We start from the raw sequence: 25,594 nt of genomic DNA on the forward strand, positions 1-25,594 counted from the left end.
AACAACTCCAGACATACTCAGCTACCTCATCTCTGACAAAGGAGCCAGCCATCCTCACTGGAGGAAAGCTAGCCTCTTTAATAAATGCTGTTGGAAAACTGGATTTCAATTTGCCAGTTAAAACTATACCCCTTTCACCATGCACTAAACTAAAATTGCAGTGGATTAAAGATCTAAATATTAAAACAGAAACACTAAACTTGCTGGAAGATAAGTTAGGTAGAACTCTTGAAGACATTGGCATAGGAAAAAACTTTATAAACAAATCCTCAGTAGCATGGGAACTAGCACAAAGAATCAACAATTGGGATCTCATCTTAATAAAAAGCTTCTGCACTGTAAGAGAGACCACCAGCAGAGCTAAGAGACAACCTACAATGTGGGAAAAAATTTTTACCAGCTGTTCCTCAGACAAAGAACTACTATATAGACTCTATAAAGAACTAAAAAAAAATCAGACCCCCCCCAAATTTAAAGACACAATTCAAAAATGGGCATCTGAAATGAGCAGACATTTCTCAGACTAAGAAGTAAAAGCAGCAAATAAACATATGAAAAAATGTTCAGCATCACTGGTCATTCAAGAGATGCAAATGAAAACAACACTGAGATTCCACCTCACCCCACAAAGAATGGCTGCTATCAAGAAATCAACCAATAACAAATGCTGGCGGGGGTGTGGGAAGAAAGGAACCCTTCTCCATTGTTGGTAGGAGTGCAGACTGGTGCAACCACTGTGGAAATCAGTATGAAGATACCTCAAAGAACTAGGGCTAGCGGTCCCATTTTACTCAGCTATTCCCGTGCTGGGTATCTTCCCAACAGAATTAAAAGAATCATACCACAGTGGTATATGCTCACCCATGTTTATAATGGCACAGTATGTAATAGCTAAAACTTGGAAACAGCACAAATGCCCATCAACTGGAGATTGGATAAAGAAGATGTGATTTTTCTATAAAATGGAGTACTGCTCAGCCATAAAGAATGAAAAACTAGAGACATTTATAGCTAAGTGGATGCACATTGAGGCCATACTCTCAAGTGAAATAAATAGGACACACATGTGTAAATACCGAATAGTTTCTCTGGTGTGAAAAAATCAAAGTGTAAATAAGGATCAAAACGTATAATCAATATTGTGAAATAGGAAGACAAGGTCTAAAGGAATAGAAGTGGGAGGGGGAGGGGAAAGGAAAAAAGGGAAAAGAAAAAATACGAGAAAAGGAAAAAAATTGAAACAAAGTCTTTGTAAATAGGGAAGGGTGGAGGGGGTGAAGGGAGGGCAGGGGAATGGGGAAACAATAAGAACCTAGATACATCATGTACAGGTACAAGTACCCAATGATGAATGTAACTGTATTGTGTACCTAAAATGTACCAATAAACTTAACGGGAGAAAAAAAAAAGAGCAGAGAGCTGTCTTTCTCTCCTTGTCCATGCACCAAGGAAAGGTCATGTGAGGACACAGGAAGAAGGTGGCAGTCTGCCAGCCAGGAAAAGAGTCCTCACTGGGGACCGAATCAGCTGCCTCCTTGATCTTGGACCTCTAGCCTCCTCTGGAAGTATGAGAAATCAGTGTCTGTAGATTGAGCCACCATCCGTCTATAGTACTTTGTTATGGCAGCCTGAGCTGACCAGTACCTGTGATTAAATCCATCTGACCTTTCATTTTATGATTGTTTCCTTTGCTTTTGGATTTGAAAGCTCTTTCCCATCGTGAGGTCAGATACATATTCACCTGGATTTTCTTCTGGTCCTTTTTAGTTTCAGCCTTTCCATTCCACTCTATCTAGGTTCACTTCTATCCAGTGATAATTGATTTGGGTTTATGATGTGAGGGAAGATCCTGATTTTATGTCTTTGTGAACTGTAAACCAGTTCTTTCTGTTCACTTTTTTTCCTCACTAACTGCATTTTATTTTTTAAATATATGTTATAGGTTGAGTAGCCATTATCAAAATGCTTGAGGCCAAAAGTGTTTTGGATGGGGCTGGGGATTTAGCTCCGTGGTTCTGCTGCCTGCCCCACAAGCACAAGGGTCTGAGTTCAATTCCTGGTACCAAAAAACAAAACAAAACAAACAAAAAAACCCCCAAGTGTTTTAGATTTTGGAATATTTGTATATACATAATGAAATATCTTGGGTTGGGACCCAAGTCTAAACATGAAGTTTATATTTCATATACTACATTATACCCATAAGCTTTAGGTAGTTTTATATAATATTTTAAATAATTTTGTGCATGAAACCAGTGTCACAGTGTGGAATTTTCTACTTCTGTGTTGTTGTCATATTGATACTCAAAAAGTTTTGGATTTTGGAATGTGGATTTTTTGATTAGGAATGTTCAACTTATACAGTCATGCTGTTCAAAATCCAGAAGGTATAAAAGGCAGACTGTGAGAGCCCTTTTCTCCCTCCCCCTCAGCTTTCCAGGTCCAGTAACTTGGGCTGCTGGATCTTTGAGAACCCTTCCTCCTCCCTCAGACTGACTTGAAAAGTCAGTTTTACTGGCATGTGCAAACATGTTAGTTTCTAGGCTTCCTGCCTTGTTTTATTAGTCTTTCTTTTTCTTCCACTATCACATTTTTATTATGACTTTATATATATTTTAATGCCTGGCCATGCAAATTCTTTTTCCAGATTTCCTTATGTTTGCTTGTGTATTCATGCTTCTGTATGAAACTTACAATCATTTTATTTCTTTTTCTATAAATGTCCTTAAAATCTCATTTAGAATTATATTAAATTTATGTAATAATAAATATAGTGAGTTTTCCTATCCAGAAGTATGGCCCATTCCCTATTCATTGATATCTTCTTTTCAAACATCTCTCTTTTTATAGTACCCAGTAAAGTTTCATGGTTTTCTTTCTTTTTTTCAAGAATTTATTGAGACTCTCATCTGGGCTGCCTGAGAAAGACACTGGGGCAAGGCCTAGTGCCTCCCGCCCCTTCAGGACATGCAATTTGAAAGTCAGATTTAAAAAGCAAAGACATTTTTAGTTAAAACATATCCCCATAGACATGCTGTAATTTTTTTTGGTACCTGGGATTGAACTTGGGACCTTGTGCTTGCGAGGCAGGCGGCAGCATCATTGAGCTAAATCCCCAGCCTGACATGCTGTATTTTTACTTACTAAATCTGACAACACTAAACACCAAACTAGAACAATCACACCAGGGAAAGAGAAGTTGGAAAATAACTAGCCTAGCAATGGGGGCGGACCTATGGCACGTATGTTATTGTGTTTTTCTTTTACGACAAAAGATGTTAATGTATGAGTTGTTTTTTCTAAACTAAAACCTCAGTCTTTAGGTTTAATTGTTGTGTTGGCACTTTGTGATAAATAAGTGATTTTGGGGTTGCAGTTTGGGCACTCAGTCTCTAAAAGTTTTGCCATCACTGGGGTTCAAATCCTGGATCCATCATTTCTAATTTATGACCTTGAGCCACTTACTTAACCTCTCTGACTTGGTTTTCACATCTGTGAATTGGGTAGAATGTGATGAAAGATTATTAGGTTTAGATAGAGTGCTACAGACTGCCTACAAGTGCCTTTCTGCAGCAGGACTGTTTTTCCTAGCAGCTCAGCTGCATTTTCTGCAGCTACCAGTTTGGTTCTCTGCTGGTCTTGGCCCACTTCTACCATGCAGGGGATCTGGGTACAGTGGAAACCACAGTCACATTTCCCCCTCTTTAAGAAGAAGCTCATTTTCCTCCTTTCTTTCGTATTCCTGAGCCATTTCTGGGTCACACTGTGTTCCCACCTGAGCTTGGTTAATTTTTTGGAGAGCTTTGGAGGCAGATGGGCCTGGGGTGTGGCTGGGAGCCGTTGTCTTCAAAGGCTGATAGATGTGGGTAGATAGAGGCAGGTGCGGGGGGGCACGAAGCGTAGGTGATTGGGTGTTTGCAAACCGGGGAGAGCCCATTATCAATCTCAGATCTCGGCAGGACCTCCAGTGACGTTACTCTCTGTACAGGCTTGTGGTCTCACAAGGTCGAGGAACAAAGCATGAATCAAGAGGAGGAAGTTAGGGGAGTTTTTATTGGAAATAATAATAGCTTCTGGATTTCCAAGAGAGGCCCCAAGTGGGTGGCCCTTCTTTTCTTGTCTTTCCTTCTCTTTCCCTTTTCCCTTTCTTCAGTGCTGGGGATTGAACCCAGAGCCTTGGGCATGCAAGGCAAGTGATGCACTGCTGAGCTATACCCAAGCCCCTTATTTTCTTTGTAATTGGATATTATTGGAATATAGGAAGGTCGCTCCACCTCAGGGTCTCATTAAGTTGCCCAGGTTGGTCTCAAATGACTGGGCTTAAGTGGTTCTCCTGGTTCAACTTCCCAAGTGCCCACCAATGTGCCCAGCTGAAAGTTACTGATTTTTTTCAGTTGTGAAATATATGTACAAAACAGCATATAACACATACATTACAGTTTGGGAAGACATAAAGCAGATATCTGCCTGGCTAACTTAGGAGGTAGAGGACCACTATAGCTTTAGGAGGTAGAGCCCTTCACAAATAGCTTTTATTTGTATGTCTCTCTTTAAATGAATCTTCCTTCATATCCCTGGGGGAGGTGCTAACCCGAATTTTATTATAAGCATTAACTCACTGTTCTTTGTAGCTTTCCCACATACATTTATATCCTTAATGCAGTGTGTGATTTCACATGCATTTGAACTTTTGTAACTAGGATCCTCTGTATTCCAGCTGCTTAATAGCTCTGTTGGTATGCGCATGTTCTTGAGCGTGGTCCTGTTGTTCCAAGTTGCTGTAGTTAATTTCTTTTTTCATTTTTATTTTCCGGTGGGTACTGGGGATTGAACTCAGGGCCTTCACTGAGCTACATTCCCAGTCCTTTTATGTGTCTCACTAAGTCCCTAAGTTGCCCAGGCTGGGCTTGGCCTTCCAGAAAGCTGGGATTACAGGTTTGTACCATCATACCCAGCTAGTTTTTTCCTTGTAAAATTCCTTGCATAAAGATGCCCAATTGCCCTTTCTGCTCACAGATGGGCATTTTATGGGTTGTTTCGGCTTTTCTCTACTATTACCAATGTCCTTTCCAGATGTAGGTTTCTCTAGGCTGTTTACCTAAGAGGGAGTTATAGCATAACAGATTGTGCCTCCTGTTGCTGCCTCAAAGTCTGAAGTCCTCTGTGTTTCCTCCAGCCTAGGCCAGGATACCCATTGCCCTATAATCCCATATTCTCAGTTTTAGATTATACCAGGCTGGGTTATGTGAACTGTTTATCTCATTGTGGTTTAAATTGGCATTTCGCTGATTGGTATTGAGATTGAATGTATTTGAGGGCTATTGAGGCTATTGTAGCCTCATTTATGTGCTTGTACTATTCTTAACCCATTTTTTCCCTATTATATTCTTACTGATTCCTAAGAGAACTTCATATATTCATGTTGTACTACTAATCCAGTGCCTATTATGTGTTCCAAATACTTCACTCAGTACAAAGCTTCGTGTTTCACTATCTTAATAGCATCTTTTGATGAACAAAACAGTCAGGCACTCCAGCAAGCTTGCCATTAACTAAAACCCAGTATTTGTATATGGTTCTTTTCTTTTGTGTTAAAATGTGCAGACAATGAGATGCACAAATCTTGCAAGTGTCATCTGCTGAGCTCAGAAAAATGCATTCACTGTGTCTCTCACACCCCTATCAAGATGGGGAGAACATGGCTGGGCATGGTGGTTCAAGCTTGTAATCCCAGCACTTGGGAAGTTGAGACAGAAGGATTACAAGTTCTAGGCCAGTCTGCACTATACAGGAAGATCCTGTCAAAAAATGATAGAGAACATGTCCATCGTCCTAGAAAGTTCTGTTATGCCCCATCCCAGGCAGTCCCTGCTCCACTCCCCCAGAGTCAGCTACCATTTTGATTTCTTCCCATCACAGGCTAATTTTATCTATACTAGAACTTCATATAACTGGAATCATATCTGTGTGCTCTTTTTCTGACTTGATTTGATGTTTTTGAGATTCTTCCCTGATGTGTGTATCAGAAATTGCATCTTTTTTATTGCTCCATAGTATTCCTTTGTATGAGTGTAAATTTGTTTCTCCATTCATCTGTTTTTGGACCCCTGGACTGCTTTTAGTTTTTGGCTGCTTTTACATGTAGTGGCTAGCTGACTGCATAGGGGTTCATGGTGTAATCCTAGCACATTGGGAGGCTGAGGCAGGAGGATCACAAGTTCAACTTCTGCTTAGGTAGCTTAGCAACTTAGCAAGACTCCACCTCAAAATAAAAAAGTCTAGGGATAAATCAAACTCAAATGTATTTATGTCAGTAATTGCTGCATATACGCTTTAAAATTAAGAAATTGCTGTTTGACAAGATTTTAAAAGTGGCTGGGGATATAGCTCAGTGCAAAGGCCTTGTGTTCAATCCCCAGTACCTCTAAAAAATAAATAAATAAAAATTTTAAAAAGAATGACTGTAAGTCTTCATGTTGATCTTCATTCCTCTTTTACATGATTTACTTCTCTTAGGAGTAAAATTGATTATTGGGTCCTAGGCTAGGTGTACCTTTATTTTTTTCATTGAAGCATGACATCCTTCCAGAAAGTTGCTCACATCAGAAGTGTACTACTGCTTGTCTCACAAAGTGAACACCTCTGTGTAGCCATCGGCGAGGTCAGGGATGGGACCTTTTTCAATTTGGGCTCTATCCCTGGGCTGCCCATTCTGGGACTTAACCCTTAAGCAGGTGAAGCCAAGGGGGAAAGGGCATTGGAGCCACTTATTCCTGAAATGGCAGCTGATGAGACTGAGGCTCAGACTCTTGCAGTCACCTGGGTTCCTGTTCAGCCCCCGACCCTATCCATTCAAAGGTATAAGATGTTCCTCCAGTGATTCCTTCCTGCTTAAGTCAGCCACACTCATTTTCTGTTGCTTACAACCAAAGGACCCTGGTGGATGCAGCGTGCCCAAGCAGCCAACAATCTAGTGGAGTGTGCCTCGCATAGCACTAAAACTCTGAGTATAAATAAGCCGCTTTTAACCAATCTCTGAATTTTTCATGACTCTATTGGGTTTTATTCTGCTTCTCTCTCTCTCATTCTCACTCTTACTCTCTCTCTCAGTGTGGTGGTCGGGATCAAACCCAGGGCACTCTACCCATTGAACACCCCCAGCCCCGTAGCCCCATTTCAACAGTTGACTTTCTGGGCTGACAAGATCATTTCAGACAGGCAGTCACTTTAGAGCTGGCATTAAAAGTCTGCATCAGGCTGTGGGTATAGCTAGTGGTAGAGCACTCACATAGGTGGGAGGCCCTGGGTTTAAGCGCCAGCGCTGGGCAGGAGGAGGCTAACTATTTCAAACATCTGGGCTTGGTGAGGTCCTTTTTTCTCCCCTCCTTACTTTAAATTCACTTTCCACTTTTGAAACAATTTTCTCTCAGTCCCTTGTGGAAAGCTAATGGAGAACACTGGCTTAATTTAGAAGAGGAAATGTGTTTTATTTTCTGGACATAATTTTTGGAACCCAGGTTCACACCTCTTGCTCCTTGATATCAAGCAAAAAGGAATTAGGTGAGGGGGTATTTGGCCCAGTGATCAGAAAACAAGGGTTCAATCCCCAGTTCGTTCACGCCCTTGCCCAGGGACCTCTTGCTTAAGAAGGCTCACATCTAAATTGTTCTGCTCTAAGTGGAGCTCATCTGAAAGTAAAAAAGGAAATGAATTCTCTTCTGGTTTCTTCTTTTAATGTCATCAAATCACACAGTTTAGTGACAGGAAATGACCCAATTTCAACTAGAACCTGAATCATCACAGTGCCCATCCTTGTTAATGTCAGGGTCTAGGAAAGTATTTGATCAACGAGAAGGTGCCAGGGGTGGAGTTGGCCAAGAAAAGGTCAGAGATGAATGTGAAATTATTTCTAGCCCTACATAATTCAAACCAGCCCAGGCTGTCTTGGAGCCCACAAGGTTGCCGGTGTTGTCCCTGGTTTTATTCCTCACTTCCACAGCCTTTTTGAGCACAGACCTCCAGGGACCTTTCCCCACCTGCCACTTCTTATCTACTGTGGATTTCCTCATTTCCAGAAGCCACTGCTAGGGGTCCCATGACCCTGACGGAGGTACAAAGGCACCTCTCCCACTTTTTGGACTTGCTCTGACCTTACCTGTTTACACGTGTGGTAGTGGGGTTTAAGCCCAGGGCCTTCACACTGAGGCAAGGTCTCACTAAGTTGCTAATTTGCCCAGGTTGGGGTCAAACTTGAGATCCTCTTGCCTCAGTTTCAGTGCTGGGATGCCTGACCTTATACTTTTTACTTGGAGTAAGCAGAAACAAGACATGGTTCTTTGCCGGGGATTTAGCTCAGTGGTTCCACCGCCTGCCTCGCAAGCGCAAGGACCCAAGTTCCATCCCTGGCACCAAAAAAAAAAAAAAGACATGGTTCTTTACCATGAAGTTACTTTCCATTTGGGCTGCTGCAGCAAATACCATAAACTAGGTAGGGGGCCTGTAGACAATATCTGGGAGTTTTAAGATCAAGGCATGGTTCATAGATGTCTTTTTACTGTGTCCTGAGGTGAAAAGGGCCACTAAGTTCCCCTGGCCTGTCCCTCCCACCCCCAGCCTTTACTGAGGATCGAACCCAGGGCCTCACACCTGTTAGGCAAATGCCCTATCAGTGAGCTACACAGCCCACCCCACTTTAGGGCTCTTTTATAAAGGCATTAAACCCTTTCATGAGGACTCCACCCTTACGACCTAATCATCCCTGAAAAGGCCCCACTTCTTAATTACTATCACTTTCAGAGTTAGAAATGAATTTTGGTGGGACATAAACCTTAAGATCATACTGAATAGGTGACTGATTTTAGGTGCTTGTAGACCTGGAGGGTGTTGCTGGAGTCACTTTTAAAGGCTGAGTGCTGTATGAGGATGTTCCATGGAGGAAAGCTTTGATTTGTACGGCTTGTTATGATGACTTTCTCTTTTTTTTGGTACCAGGGATCGAACTCAGGACCTTGCACTCATGAGGCAGGCATGGCACCAGTGAGCTAAATTCCCAGCCTATATTGTGATTTTCTTAAAAAGAAAATTTTTTTTGGTGCTAGTTTTTTCAGTGCTGGGGATTGAACCCAGGGCTTCCCATGTGCTAGGCCGGTGCTCTACTGCTAAGCTACATACACTCCAGCCCTTGCAGTGGTTTCCATGCAATTGGAAGAGAACACCTCCAGGAAGTGGCACCTCTTCTGATTTCTCACAGAAGTGCCCTGTGGGCTAAGCTGGCCCCAATTGTCCCACAAACCCATCTTCAGGTTCTGATATCATAGGGTGAATTGAGCCACCCTTGACAGGGTTATCAGGAACTGATTTAGCAAAGAGAGAAACTTGGGAGTGAAAAGACCCCATATGGAATTGAAGTTGCCTTTATGGAATTGAAAATTTCTATCCAGGTTATACTCTGAGGTCGGGTAGAAATGTCAGGCCAGGTGGCAGCCCTACTCTGTACAGCTCTACATGGGGTTGAAGTTTGCACTGTGGGTGTTCAGTTTATGATATTCTGTGGTGAGCTCTGCTAGCAGGTGCAGAACATGGACACTTAGGGTGCCAGTGTTGGGCTCTGGGACAGTCCTGAGCGATGGATAGCAAGTAGAGGCAAATAGGAAGGAACCGGAAGTAGCTGCTCAGGAGAGGGTAAAAGTGGCAAGGGGAATGTTTGCAGAGTGCAAGTTTGGTAGAGGAGGAAGGTGAGATCCATCTCTAAAGGTGGGTGGTGGGAATCCAGGCACACCATCTGCAGGGGCTTCCCTGGAGGTAACGGGGTTCTGCAAACAGGCAAGGCTAAGGGGAGGGCAGTCTCAGGACAGATCTTTAAAAGTATGGGGAATGAGCTGGGGATTTAACTCAGTGGTTAAGGCGCCTGTGCACAAGTGCAAGGTCCCGAGTTTGATCCCCAGTATCAAAAAAAAAAAGTATGGAGAATGAGGGCCGGGGATTTACCTCAGTGGCACCACAGCTGCCTTGCAAGTGCAAGGACTTGAGTTTGATCCCTGGTACCAAAAACCAAAACAAAAAAGTATGGGAGATGAGACCTCAACAGGCAAAAGGGCCCTCAGCATCTGCTGATAGGGAGGCCCAGCATGAGCAAAGCTGAATTGCTTAGAGGTTAAAGGCTCAGGCTTGGGGTTTTCATCCTTATTCTACTACTCTCCTACTTTGTAACCTTGAGACATGACTTTGCTTCAGTGTGTCTCAGTCTCCTTATCTGTAAAATAGGAGTAATGGTGGTATCTGTGGCATTGTTGGAGCATTAAATAAGAAGCCATATACAATTCAAGTTAGAATAGCCCTTGGCCCATGGGTGCTGGTTTTATTGTTAGTACTGGGGTCTCCCTACTTTGCCCCAAGAAATGTCCTTTAGAACCTGGAGCTGCCTGTGATTGGGGTTCACACTCTGGGCTGGTGCTGGCTTTGATTTTATACTGAGCTTCACAGCTCCTATGTGGGCCTTCTTTCAGTGGCTGCTGGAGAGTGTAGAGCTAGATATATTGCTTCGTTTAATCATCAGATTTCTGGTGACATCTCTTTCCACTTTCTGCAGGGCCTCTGTTCTCTTTGATCCTTAAGTTGTTTATTTTTTTATTGCATTTAGCCCCTAAACTGCCTCAAGCCTCCTTGAAATAGGCAGTTATACATTTGGAATGAATAAATAAAATGTTAGATCAGACATTGACTCAGAGTTGGTGTGTAAGGAAGTGTATCCTGCCTTATTGTATCCCTGTCTCCTCCTTGTCACTGAGTTTGGGGACGCACTGCGGTTATCAGTTGAGGCAGTAGGAAGAGTCAGCTTCTGGAACAATGAGGGTCTACTTCCCGCCTCAGCACACAGCAGAGAAAGAACTATTTTCTGGGTGTGATGATGAATTCCTGGGCCCAGTGGTGGTAAGGGGCAGGGTAGAAGAAGACAAAATCTAACTCTAATCAAGCACCTATTGTGTGCTTGGCTCTCATCTAGGTGCTTGGTACACTCCAGGAGGCTGATACTAGAGATATGTCCCAGGCAGAGATTGCAGAATTCTGGGAAGTTTATTTATGAGATCTGCTAATAGGTGTAGAACACAACCCCTCAGGGTGTCAGTACGGAGTTCTGGGACACACCTGGAGGATGGCCTGCCAAGTAGAGGCAAATAGGAAGGAGCTCCAAGTAGATGAGCAGAGGAGCAGAGGAGGGCAAGGATGGCAAGGGGAATGTGCAGGGAGTGTGGGGTTGGCAGGGAAGAAGGTGAGATGCATCTCAAAGGTTGAGACACAGGAGTGTAGAACTGCCCAGAGAATCCGTCTGGAGGCCATATGAAGGACCACATGGAAAAACTTCCCCAGGACTTCTCCCAGTCTTCAAACTTGCCAATGCATATGTCTTACTCATCTATTGCCACAATATTGTAACATAACAAACCACCCTAAAACCCGCTGGCATATGGCAGTAAGTATTTATTTCTCTCTCACGGATCTGTGGGTTGGGCAAGGTTTCTCTGATGTGGGCTTTTCTCATTGGGACTTGGTTGGCTTCATACTGTGAATTGAATTTAGTTCTGTTTAATGTGTCTCTGTTCTCACTTGGACTAGTGACCACCCAAGGCACATTTGTCTAAGGGTGATAGGCATGAGTGGAAGAAAGCTAGATTAATGACACAAGCACGTGTCAAGCTTTTTATCACATCCTATATTCATGAACGTCCCTGTGGTCAAAGCAAGACACAGGACCAAGCTCAAGCCAAGGGGCAGGAAAGTAAGTTTCCCACTTAAAGGCCACTGTGGAGCATGGTTGTTTAATACAGGTACAGGGGGGCCCAGAGATTTAGCTCAGTGGTTCTGCCACCTGCCTTGCAAGCACAAGGTCCCGAGTTTGATCCCCAGTAACAACAAAAAAAAAAAAATTCAAGATAAATACAGGTACAGGGAATGAGAAGTTGAAACCAGTAATTTGGCCTCCTTTAGGATGAGCTTCATTGATTCATTCAGTAAATATTTATCAAAAGTCTACAGCATGCCAGGGACTGTGCTGCTTCTGGGAAGCAGGCCTGGTTCTTGTCTTATGAAACTTATATTCTAATAATGGTAGACCACACTAAAGAGCTATGTGTTATCATTAATTATTTAATTGCATTTGTGATAATCACTACAAAGGGAAATTACAGAGCACAGGTACTGAAGAGCCTGACCCTGTCCAGGCAGGAAAAGATGGTGGAGCTCAGAAATGAAGAGTTAGAGTTCCATTCCAAGGGATCCTTAACAAGGTTAACCTCACTGCTGATTTCTCATCAGAAGTCATGGAAGCCAGAAGGCAGTAACATAGTCAAAGTGCTAAAAGAAACAGGCTGTCACCATGTAGATTTCTATACCCAGAAAAACTATCCTTCAAAAATGAAGGGGAAATTAAGACATCCTAGATGAATAAAAACAAAATATGTCAGTAGTAGACATGCCCTGTAAGAAATACTACAAAGAATCTTTCAGGCTGGAATAAAAGAATCCTAAGAGTGACTCAAATCCACATGAGGAAATAAAGAAGTACAAATGTATTTTGGGGGGCGGGGTACTGGGGATTGAACTCCGGACCTTGCGCTTGCAAGGCAGGTACCGGAACCACTGAGGTAAACCACCCAGCCCAATGTATTTTGTTTTTAATTCTTTTCTCCTGTGTAATTAAAAAGACAACTGTGTAAAGCAATAATTATAAAACTGTGCTGACAAGCTTGTAATGTACAAATATAATTTGTATGACAATAATAGCACAAAAAAGAGGGAAGGAAAGAGAGGTATGGTCATGGATTGCTTAATGATGAATACGTGTTCTGAGAAAGATGGCTTTAATATCACTAGGCGATAGAATTATGTGGGACCACTGTTGTATATGTGGTTCATTGTTGACCAAAACACCATTATACAGCACATGATTATACAAGGTGTGAACAAAATATATGGTGAATGTTTAAATTTAAAAACTGTAGAGCTGGGGATTTAGCTCATTGGCATCCAGCCTGCCTTGCAAGCACAAGGTCCTGAGTTTGATCCCTGGTACCAAAAAAACCCAAACAAACAAATAAACACAAAAAACTGTATTATAGTAAAAGTCACATTGCCATTAACCCCTATAGATATATTATGCAAGCAATAACCATGACAGAATAGACTTAAGGCAAAAGTTAGTACTGAAGATAATAAGGGTATTTTGAAATGATAAAAGGGTCAATCCATCAGAAGCTGTAACAATTATAAACATATATGCACCTAATAACAGACTCCCGAAACACATGAAGCAAAATTAGCAGAAATGAAATGAGAAATAGACAATTCAACAATATTTATAGGGCTGGGGATTTAGCTCAGTGGTTCTGCCGCCTGCCTCGCAAGCGCAAGGTCCCAAGTTTGATCCCCAGTACCAACCCCCCCCCCAATATTTATAGATTTCAGCCGGGGATGTAGCTCAGTGGCACCATGCCTGCCTGGAAAGCGCAAGGTCCTGAGTTTGATCCCTGGTACTGGAAAAAAAAAATTTCCAAAATATTTAGAGATTTCAGGATGTTATTTATAATAAGGGGTAGAGCAAGTAGGCAGAGGATTACCAAGGAATTCAAAGACTTGAAAAGCACTATAAACCAACCACTTACCGGACATCTCTGTAGAATACTCTGCCCAACAATAGCAGGTTCTTCTGAAGTGCACATGAAGTATTTTCCAGGAGAGGCCATATTTTAGGCCATAAAACAACTCTTAATAAATTTGAAAGGACTGAAGTACAAAGTATATACTCTAACTATAGAGGAATGAAAATTAGAAATCAAGGGAAAAGGAAGGATTTTTTTTTTTTTTGTACCGGGGATCGAACTCGGGACCTTGCTCTTGTGAGGCAGGCAACAGAACCACTGAGCTAAATCCCTGGCCCAAAAGTTAGAAATCAAAACTAAAGGGAGTTTGGGGAATTAACAAATATGTGGAAAGTAAGCACTCCTAAATAACCAATGGATCAGAGAAGAAATCAGAAAGTACTTTGAGATGAATGAAAATGAAAATATAACATGACAAAAGTAGAGCATTTGTAGCTGCAAATGCCTGTATTAAAGGAGAAGAAAGTCCTCAAATCAATAATCTTCCACCTTAAGAAACTAGGAAAAACCCCCAGCTACTAAACCCAAAGCAAACAGAAGGAAAGAAATAATAAAGGTTAGGACAGAAAAAAATGAAACATTGAGTAAAAAAGTCATGTATTGTTTGAGTCCATTTATAGGCAATGTCCAGAATATACGAATCCATCCGACAGTGGATGGGTGGTTTCCAAGAGCTGTGGAGAAGGGAGCCATGCGGCTGACTGCTAATGGGTTTCTTTCTGGGGTGATGGAAATGTGCTGGAATTTGACAGTGGTGATGGTTGCAGAACTCTATGAATATACTGAAATCCACCCAGTTGTAAACTTTAAAAGGGTGAGCTTTATGGTTTGTGAATTATATCTCAATGCTAATAAATAAAAGTTTTTTGAACAGAGTTAATGGGCAAAAGAAGTTGTGGGGAGAGGGTTCAAGGAAACATTTCCTGCACAAAAGTATAGAGGTGCCTTCAGGTCGCTAGGGGAGTATAGAGGTGTCCACTGGGTAGGGTAGAGATTTTGCTTTTATGCTAAGAGCAGCAGGAAGTCACTGGGGAGACTTCAGATGGAGTAGTTCAGCGGCAGGACTGGCGCTTGGATAAGCACTGTGATGACAGGACAGAATGAAGAGGGTCAGGAGGCGATCTGGGAAAGTGACAGCAGTAACTTAGGCAGGAGGAAGCTGCATTTTGGGGGGGCTTGTTGTTCAAGGTCACTTTGCTAGATGGAGACAGACATAGAGCTCTCTGGCTCTGAAACCTCCACTTTCCCTGGCCAGGCCACTGATTCAAATGCCCCACACGCTGGCATGGGCGGTATCAGGGGAAGTGTGCATCTTGATGTTATTTTTGTTTGGTTTTTTCGCTACTGGGAATTGAACTAAGGCCTTTCCACCCATTATGATTCTGATTTTTGATTTTGAGACAGAACCTTGCTAAGTCAGCAAGTGTCCATCTTATTCATCAGGCCACCGAGGATGTGTGGCTCACTAGGACTAATTGCAGAGTAGAGACCAAACAGAAGGGGAATTCGTTGCTAGGGCACCAGGGTATCTCACAGAAGCCATGGAAGATTTGAACCGCCAGGTGTCCTCCCTGCCTTGTGTCTGCCTAGGTCTCTGCCTTGGTTGCCCTCTTCTTTCTTGCACTGCAGCCCATCTTTCTGTTTCTCTGAACTGGACACGTCCACTGGCGAAAATGACCCTCCATCACCTAGTAAGTTTGCATCTTACTATTCCAGAGAGCTGTTGAACATTAGTCTCAGCCCATTTCCCAGAATCCCCCTTTGTTTCCAGGGTAGGAAATTGAACCCAAGGTCTCACACATGCTAGGGACACACTATACCACTAAGCCACATCCTTGCCCTGAATTTTCCAGGTGCTTAAGGGAGGAACCTCGATATGTGAACTTGGCCTTGTGCTGCCCCGAAAAAGTCTGCTGGCCAAAGGGGGCTGGTCAGGATCAACTCAGGGCTTCTGGAGCCACACCAGATAGGGCTGGGCAGCCACAGTAAGACCATGAAGAAGACGGGCCATCAGACAGAATGCCAAGTTGCCTTATTTTCAGTCCCTTCCCCACCCTCCCATCAGTCTGCCCCTAGAGATTAACCATAGGTAACAACACAAACTTTATTTTGTATTTTGTCACTCAAATTGGTTTGTAAACAGCCCTCAGATTATCATGCCTCTCCTATTTTGCATTCTCTTTCAGCCCATGATTATTAAGCAGGGAGCATTCCAGAATTTAGAAATAATCTTCTAATCTTCATGAGTTCTCTTTGTTTCCCCAGAAAAGAAAGGCCTGGCCCATGCCCTCTTGGAAAACTTGTTGAAAAAGACCCCAGTTACTGTCATTGTCTTCATTTCACCTGCTGTTCGAAACTCAATGGCACTGATTCAGGTACCTGGAGCCCTGGTGATTGTGGAATAAATGGGCCTGTGATTGCGGACGGGAGGGCACAGGAGATGTATGTGAAGTCCAGTGGGAGGCATGTGTGAGGGTCAGCTGCCCACACAACCCTGCTGTTTCCGGCCCTGGCTCATCCATCCTCTTTCAACTGGTCCACAGGGCCTGTGTGCTGTGCCACCTTATCTGGGGACACTATGGTCAGGACGCTGCTGGAGGCCCAGGCCCTTCGCCCTAGGGCAGCATCTACAGTCCTGAGCAGTGTGATGATCTTGGCTGGGGCTTTCTCTCTTGCTGGGAGAAGCAAGGAATCGCAGTCCTTCAGTCAGCCACTGCTCTCATACATCAGAGGCGGGACAATGACACTCTGAATGCAGATGTGGTTTCTGACAGCTCCTTTCTCTTTGAATTCCTGCAGCATTTATAAGGAGGCCATGCATTTGGTGTCTTATTATTTATGGCCAAATGCTATTGCCTAGAATGCTACTTCCAATACTAATTGCCGGTGGTGTGCATGGAGCTGGTGTTGACTAGCATAGCCACCAACCTCTGCATTTAATTTGCTTCCACCACATGAAGGAAGTAGGCAAGTAGTGTTATAGGCATTTAATAGTTGATAAAACCTCAGATTGGCTGTGTAGGGTGTGTGTGTAATTTTTTTCTCTTCAGTCACAGTGCTGGTAAGAGCTCAGACTAAAAGCCTGGCTTCTGATCTCTAATTCCATATTCTTTTCATCAAAGAGTGCAACTGTATTCTGATTCTTTCAGGCTAAGACTGTGGCTTATTCTTCTTTGTTTGTTTCATCTATTATCTACCCATCTGTCCATTTATTCCTCCATCATGTTTTATAATGAACGTGAGGCTGCCTATGAGAATATGTATTTCTCTTTGTATCTTGTACATATAGGAGATATAAACCAGACATGGTGGGCACACCTGTAATCCCAGCACTCTAGGAGAATGAGGCAGGAGGATTTCGAATTCACGCCCAGCCTGGGGAATGGAGCAACTTAGCCAGACTCTGTATCAAAATAAAAAATTAAAGAAAAGGCTGGGGATGTAGCTCAGTGAGAAGGCTCTGGGTTTAATCCCCAGTATCACAGAAAAAGAAAGAAATATAGGGCTGGGGATTTAGCTCAGTGGTGCCATGCCTGCCTCTCAAGTGCAAGGTCCTGAGTTCGAGCCCCAGTACGGCAAAAAAAAAAAAAAAGAAAAGAAATATAAACATATATATTTATAATAAAAAGATAAAGTAGATGCTGTATGCTAGACCTACACGTATTTTACATTTATATGTGTGTATATATATATGTGTGTGTGTGTATGTTTTTATACATATAGGTCTATTAATATTATACATAACCTGTATATAAATATATGTAATTAAATAGAAACCCATTAAAATAAGACTAGGAAAAGTATAGGTTATCTAGAAGGTCAAAGCCAGAGGGAGTGTTATAATGCATGTAAAGACCATAGAGCTATGCACAATTTACTCTATTGGATCCGACTTTTAGCTCAGAGCCAGTGAGTGGTCAAGGCAGGAAAAATATTAGTGACGTGTCCTTGTGGTCTGTAGGGAAAGGGGTATCAGGCACCCAATGCTCATCTAGGCCATTGGATCTGAAGGAAATTTCTTGCCTGGGTGATCATCTGTGGGTGAGAAAAGTGCATGGCCTGTGGGCTGATGCTCTAGTCCAGCCCCCATGGTAGACATAATTAATCAACCACAGATCTGGTGCAGCTGTATTGCCCTTCTAAGCAATGTTCCAGGGAGCTGTTGCCAGTGGTTTGCCATCTTCATGCAAGGCAAAACCCACTTTTTCTCTGGCATGCGGGGTGATGGCATGTCTGGAAAGATTCTGAGTGGAGAGTCACCTTAAGTCACAACAAGCACTTCTGCAGGTGTGACCCAGGTGGTCACATCCTGTTGTCTGCTGGGCTGTTTGCTGTGAAACTCCTCCCAGTGCTAGCTGGAGTGACCCATCAGGGTGACAAGAGGTGGGAAGGTGTATCTGGAGGGACACAGGGTACACACGAAGGACTTCTGACTGGTTAGTCACTCATCTGTTCCACAGGTATTTATCAGACAGCGATTATGTGCCTAAATGTGTGCCTGACTCACTCTACTCACTGCTCTGGTCTCAGTTTAATGTCACTTCCTCTGGGACACCTGCCTGGGCTCTTCCATTTGCATCTGCACTCATGTTCATGTTATCCCACACCTTTCTGCGTAGTCCTGATCATAGCTTGTCCTGACATTTATTTATGTTTATTTGTTTAGTGGCGGGGTTTTTTTTTTTTTTTTTTTTTTTTCAGTACCGGGGATCGAACTCGGATCCTCGGCGCTTGCAAGGCAGGCGGTGGAACTACTGAGCTAAATCCCCGGCCCAATGGTGGGGTTTTTTTTTTTTTTCCCTTTCTCCAACATGTGAGTTCCAAGATGGCAAGAATAGCACCTGTCTTGTTCACCATTGTCTTCCCAATCGTCACAAAGGGTCTGGTACATAGTAGGTGCTAAATTAATATTTGTAGGATGAATAAATGAAAGAATAGAGAGGGTGCAAAGATGAAGTAGATGCACTTTTTTTTCCCCCAGCACGGCCTTTGCATCCCCAGCTCTTTTTATTTTCTATTTTGAGATGGTCTTGCTAAGTTGCCTGGGCTGGGCTCATACTTTCAATTCTCCTGACTGAGTCTCCCAAGGTGCTGGGATAACAGGTGGGTACCACCATACCCAGCTACTTGGGCACACCCTGTCCAGTAGAAGATAGACATAAATATGGCATGTGGCAAAATGCTCAGTGCTGGAAGAAAGGGACAGGTCAATAGTGAAGGGAATTTTAGGGGAGAGAGAGGCACCTTCCAGAAGGAAGGGACATCAAGGAAGGCTTTAAAGTGTAGCACCCTGTGCTGGCTCCTGAAGAATGAGGTAGGGGAGGGACATCTAGGGCCCCGAGAGTGGCAAGAACAAAGGCAGAGGGGGACTTAGAGAAGAGCCAAGAGCCCATGTTGAATGCTTTTGGAGCAATGGCAGGAGGTGCAGCCACAGCAGGACAGTGGGCTGAGCCAGCTGTTGGAGATTTGCCACTGGGCTTAGCTGGGCAGTAGGGGGCAGGCAGCAGTGTTTGTGTGGAGCCAGGGTTCCTGAGAGGGGTTTTTAGTCTGACAGAGGCAGGAGGGAAGAGCTGGGGAAAACAAGTAGGCCAGAGTGTGGTCTGGGAATGGTAGAGGCCCTACCTGGGAGAATGAACAGTCTTTTTCTCCTGGACTGCATTGCATTTACATATTTTTTTACCAGTTGAAATGTTTTATCTATTTAAAAAATTTTTCCATTTTAGAAATTACTACATGTTTGCGATATGCATTTATGCCTTGTTTCTCCCATGCCTGCCTGTTGGCCTCAGATGACCTCTGTCCAGCAGCTCTGGTTCCAGGACCCCACACCAGCTCTGGCCATGCTGGCCTGGCCCAGCTCTCCAAAGGGGATTCTTGCAGCTAGGTTACCAAATAACACTGCTGCTAGCACATTTCTAAAGTTGAAAATAAAATATGTCTTTATCACACTGGTAGCATTTTATCTTGAGCATGGTTTCTTTCAATGCTTTTATTTTGCAGTTATAGGTTTATTTTTCTCATTTCCCTCCTCTTGAGCTTTTCAAAGTATTTTCAGTCACTTAGCTTGAGACTTTTAACTTTCCAATTTATATTAATTATCAAATTACTGTATTTCACATATGAGTCATTTGCTTTATCCCTTTTTGCTTCCTCCTTGCAAATCTTTTTTTTTTTTTCTTTTGGTACTGGGGCTTGAGCTAAATCCCCTGCCCCCTCCTTGCAAATCTTATTTGTGGATCTACTAAGCTGTTTGGCATCTACGTTCCTGTGCAGCCCCAAAGAGTGAGGAAATGTAATGGTGATGGGCCTTGTCGCTCGTGATTCCTCAGCACCGGGTGATGTTGGATTGACAGAGGCCGAAGTGTGCATGTTCCACACGTGTCCAAGGGCTCTCGCGTCAACACAAAGGGCTTCCTTTCCTTCTGGGTGCACTAGTGCAGAAGACCAGAGATGGTCAGAGGTGGACGACAGAGCCTGAATGTAGAGCTTGGGAGATGGGCCAGGATCTGGAATGACCTGGGAAGGCTTCAGTTGTCCCTGGGGTGGGGGTAGGGGGTTAGCAAATAGGTAAGTGCCAAGAGAGCAGGTCACACATGGTGATAGAAGAGGCTGCCACACCATCCAGGAGCATGAAAGAAGCCCACAGTGGAGTGATTCCTTCTGGGCCACATCAATGTGACAGGGGAGGAATGAATGCTGGGGCTTGGAAGGAAAGCACCCTCTGCTGCTGGCACAGGCCTCCTAAGGACAGGAACCAGAGCAGAGAGCTCACATCGTATTCATAAAGATGTCTGCCCCAGTCAGTTTAGGATCTGTGTGTATTCTCACTCCTTCCCAGTCCTGGGTAGGTGACTTCCTCAGGGATTTTGATGGCAAATGACAAGAACCCAACTCAAACTAGCTTAAGCAAGAAGGGGAATGAGTCTGTAGGTCAGGCAGCTTGGGAATTAACCGTGGCTCAGGCATAGGTAGACCCCTTGATTGGCAGTGTCATTGAGATTATGTACCTCCATCTCTTTGCAACCCTGTCCTTCATTTGCTGACTGGCTGTCTCTTGGCCATCCCAAACTAACATTATTCACAGAAAAAGGTCATATTTCTAAGGAACTCTGGCAAGAGCCCAGGGAAGACTCTGGGTGGCTGGGCCTGTGTCATATGTCCAGCCTGAGCCAGGCACTGCCCAGGAAGTGGGGATATTCTAATTGGCTGGCTCCAGTCACATTAGCCCTTGAGGAAGAGGAAGTAGGGGTCAGTATCTCTGACCGCAGAAGGACAGGGCATGCTTACTTTGGCCCAGAGGAGAATCATTCTCAACGGAATGTCGGGCAGGCAAGATGGATGTCCATTATGTAGGGCAGCGGAGGTAGAATGGTCCTCTCAGCCCACCAGTGCACAGAGTACTCTGGAGATGCGGCTTTGAGGCTGCCATCTGTGCAGCAGTGGAGTGGTGTCCCCCATAGTTCTTGATTGTGTGAAGTGTGTGTGCTCAGCCTCTTCACACCTTCATGTCTGGCCATGTCTGCTTCTTCAGATGCAGCTGCCTTTCCATGCCACAGCTGCTTCAAGCCCATGGAAACCATTTTTTTACTACCACGCTTGACCCAGGTCATCCAAGATCATGCTGGTCTCTGAACCACTTGACCTCTGGTCTCTGGATCCCCAAATCTGGCTCTGATGTCTACAGTGGGCCCCCTCCCTGCTGGGGTTCAGGTCTCTTCCCAAAGCTTGACTTGGCTCAAGGCTTTACTTATATGATAGGCAGGTGCTCTAACACTGAGTTACCCCTTCTTCCAGCCTACTTCTCAACTTATTTTTTGGTGGGGGTGAGGGAGAGCAGTGGGAGGGGATCAGTACTAGGGATTGAACCCAGGACCTTCATACTAAGGTATATCACTGACCCTTTTTATTTTTTAATTTTGAGACAGGGTCTTGCTAAGCTGCTCAAACTTGCAGTCCTCCTGCCTCAGCCTCCCAGAGTCCTGGGATTACAGGTGTGTGCCACCATGCCTGGCTATTTCTCAGCATGTTTAATTGCAAAAATTTTTTTCAAATGAAGTCTTACCTGGAAGCCCTATAAATAAAGCAGACAAAAGCCAATTTGCTCACAATTGGGTTGGAATACTGCCTCTGCTTATTCCCACCTCTTCTCTTCTGCCTCAGTAGCCACGAAGAGGTATCTGACACCCTCAGGGATCCTTGGTGTCCACTCTGAGAACCTCTTGGTGATGATGTCCATCTGCCCCTTTCAGTAACACCTGTTCTTATTCCCCATGGGGATCAGGTTGCCAGTGTTGTGTTTTTCTTACCACCAAAACATTTTCTTCTTTCGCTAGGTTGTTTGTACTATGAAAAGGTCAACAGGGAGATCCTTGTCATCTTCCTTCTCACTGCAGGCAGATGTCAGGATGCGAGCAGTCCTCAGATAGCCTCATTTCATTCCCCCTGTGCTCCACCAGGCACCTTTGGGAGGCCATTTTGTTTACAGCATATCAGTCAAGTTATGTGGGCCTCAATTTACCTCGTTCCTGAGGCCTAGGTAACTTGACCAATCCTGTAAATGGCCAGAGGGAGCCCCCACCTTGGGAGTGGAGGCTTGGGGAAATTTTGAGATGCTGACATCCTGTGTACTATCACTGCCTGAAATCAATATTTAGAAGACCTTTCCCCAAAAATGTGCCATTTCTAACAAACAAACAAAACTTCTTCACATTCATAAAAGTGTCCATATTGGAAAAAAAATACCAAAAAAGAGAGGGCCTCTCTTGCTAGGAAATGTGCTGCGTCTGTTCAGTTACAAGACTGTGTCCCTGAGACTTGGGGCCTTGGCCAGGCTTCCATCCACTAGGGAAAATCCAGGCCTTGGTTTGGCTCCAGCTGGGCCTTTCCGGTGGCTGCCACTTATTGACTTAAGTCTGAGTGATTCAGATCTGCTTCTGGAGCAACTGGGTGCCCCTGACAACAAAGAGTGGGAGGGAGGCCCCACCTCCTGTCTGGCTAAGCCTGGCCTTTCCTGCCCCTGGCCCCCTGGCTTCCTGGTTCCTAGGTGTCAGGCTTTGAGGGCAGAGGGAGATACTTTTGTGTTTACAGGAGTCAGGGTCTCAGTTCCCGAAGGGGGTTTCCAGGACTTCACTCACCCCCAGGGAAAGAGCCGTGGGTCTGTGCTGGGAGTGTTTGGTTAGTGGTTGCTGAGGGAGGGGCTTGCTTTCCCCGGCGGCCCCAGCCAGGAAGAGGCTGGAGTTGGAGTTGAGCCTGGAGCCTCCCCTGTGTCTCCCCAGACCATCTGTAACTCTTCCTGCACCATCCTTTTGAGTAGCCCAGTGGACAGGGGCGTATTTGGGGTGCTGGGCAGACAGCATTTGCGTTTTGGTGGAAAGTTGAACAGCAGGTGGGCCTGGGGCAGGTGGAGAATGGGGGCCATCATTGAGCAAATTGTACGGTGGTGTCAGGTGAATACTTTCTTGCATGTCACCTCTGTATGTAGGACGGGCAGGGTCTGCAGGATCTGTGCCCATCCCCTACATTGGGATCAACCAGGACAAGACTGTGTCAAGTTCCTAGATAACCATGAGATGAAGCCAAAAACCCCACAAAGGAAGCAAAGATAAATAGACAAGGCAGTGTTTCTTACAGTGTGCAAGGATGTTAAGTGGTGTACAGATGAGCATTTAAAACATTTTAATGATTATTTTCGTGAATATTGGAACATAACTTGTTTTTTCAGTTGCCATTTATTTACGGCAAATAGTATGGTTTGTAGTAGGGATACTAGTAAGTTTCTTTTGAAAATAATTTTTTTTAAGTAAGAGTGAATTGATTTAAAGGAAAATATTTAGTAAAGAATGGTATGGAAGCCACATAGGGAATGGCAGATAACATGTGACTCCCTGAGTTTTGGGAGCAGTGTGCTAGAAGAATTCAGAGATGAGATAATAAAGGGCTCAGGGAAGAGTCAGGAGGGTGGGAGGAATACCACCCACCCAAGTGGAGATAGGAGGGTGAGTCCGGACACACAGGTCCAGAAATATGGGTGAGAATCTTGGTGTAATCCACTTTGGTTGTAGCAGATAAGTCAGACAGGGACTGGAGGGTGAGCTTGGATTATATTATACAGGACCATCAATTTCAGGATATGGACTCTTAATTTAATTCAAGAGACAGTGGGAGAAATTGAAGGTGCTTGAGGAGGGAAATAGTTCTTGGCTGTCCTTAAAAGAGTCTCATTTATTTGTGAAAGGTACCAACAGAGGCAGGATGACGAGTCAGGGACCTAAGTAAAAAGATTATTAATAGGTCAAACTATAGCCACCACCACACAGCCCTTCTCCTGCTGGCTCTGGCGTGCAGCTCAGAGATACTGGAGAAAGCCAGGTGTGAGATGGTAGAGCGAGCCTGGGAGTGCCTGTGGAGGCAGAGGATTCTGGGAGGGTCGGGGCAGAGGTTGTGGATTGAGGCCTGGGAAGGGAGGGGCCCTCCTCTCCTAGATGGGCTGGGAAGGGAGGCGAGGAAAGGCCCAGAGAGCTGTTCCTGGTATCTCTTGGCCTAGCACTGAATGTTCTGGAGGAACTGGGTAGGGTCAGCTGAAGGAAGCTCCTCTGGGCCAAAGTTCCTGCCGGAGCAGTAAGTGTGCAGTTTCCTGCCTGTGGTTCACCCAGCAGCCTTGGCTGGCTGCCCCAGGGCAGAACTTCATTTATCAGCAGGGGTTTTGGTCATCTGGGTCCCTTTTTTTTCTCTCTCTCACAGTTCTTCTAATTTGGAAAATTCCACCAGATCTCTAGACACCAGATTATGTCCCCCTTGAAGGCCTACCATGTACCAGATGCTGTTTTGGACTTTTATTCCATTCTCACGGGTTAACCTGAACAAGCCTGTCAAGGATGGTGTTACTGCCTATAACATACAGAGCGGGAACAGGGAATGGGGAGGTTCCACTAGTGCCAGGTAATACAGTAGGTTAACTACAGTTGTAAGACCGCTGTCCTTACCAAACGCTCCCAGGAGCTGACTGTAGTGAAGCACACCCAGGGATCCCAACGGTGCCTCCAGAATGTAAGACCAAGGGCCTTACCAAATGCTCCAAGGAGCTGACTGCAGTGTAGAACACCCACTGGACAAGTTGGAAAGTAAAACAGACCTTAGTCTGGCCAGACGACACTCCCAAAGCAAAGTAGCTTAGAGAGGCGCCTAGTCCAGAGTCCGAGGCTCTTTTATAGGGGCTTGCAGGGAAGTTAACAGGAGAAATTTACAGAAGAGGGAACAAAGGTTAGTGGTCTTACATTTGTATGTTAATTAGCCTGACATGTACTGATGGTCAGCAGATGTTTTGTAGATTGTTCTATAGATAGCGGTGTCCGGAACAAAGAGTTGAATAATTATGGCTGATACAGATCTTATCTAGTGTCCTGGAACTAAGAAGCATCTTTATCGATTTACTCACATTCAATCACAGTTGGGGCTAGGGGAGTTTTATGATTACAGAGTCATGCAGTCCCACACAGTGCTGATTCCAAATTTACCCAGTGTGTTGAAGTAGTAGCCAGACTGTGACCACAATAGCTTGGAGCTGGGCATGGTGGCTCACATCTGTAATACCAGCTACTTGGGAGGCTGAGGCAGGAGGATTGTGAGTTCAAGGCCAACCTGGGCAATTTAGTGAGACCCTGTCTCAAAAAATAAAAATAAAAGAGCTGGGGATCCAACTCAGAGGAGGAGTGCTTGGCTAGCTTCATGAGGCCTTGGATTCAATCCGCACCTAGTACCATGGACAACATAAATCGCTGTCTGTGCTCCTCTCTGTGGGTGTGGGGCTGCAGTGGCTGGGCACATCTGCAAAATGGGAGCATTGACTGTACGCATGTGGCCTTGGGGCAGGGTAACCTGAGTTATGCTGTAGGTAAGGAGTTCTGTAAACAACTGCTGCTACCAGCATTACATAAAACTGG

General features: G+C 44.4%; 1 protein-coding gene across 4 annotated transcripts in view; it reads left to right on the forward strand.

Moving 5' to 3' along the window:
* Rph3al (rabphilin 3A like (without C2 domains)) overlaps positions 1–25,594 on the forward strand; it is a 150,057-nt gene that overhangs the window by 9,149 nt on the left and 115,314 nt on the right. For 2 of the 4 annotated variants that reach the window (XM_021238218.2, XM_087191964.1), the window contains exon 1: positions 15,915–16,030. The exons of the other annotated variants lie outside the window; for them this stretch is intronic. The gene's annotated coding sequence lies outside the window, so the exon portion shown is untranslated. Of the gene's footprint in view, positions 1–15,914; positions 16,031–25,594 lie in introns of those variants that run through there. 4 annotated transcript variants of the gene reach the window in all.

This window comes from Heterocephalus glaber, unplaced genomic scaffold (assembly GCF_053883595.1).
Source record: "Heterocephalus glaber isolate CG9 unplaced genomic scaffold, H.glaber_assembly_v1.0 deba00001564, whole genome shotgun sequence".
Lineage (NCBI taxonomy): Eukaryota > Metazoa > Chordata > Mammalia > Rodentia > Bathyergidae > Heterocephalus > Heterocephalus glaber.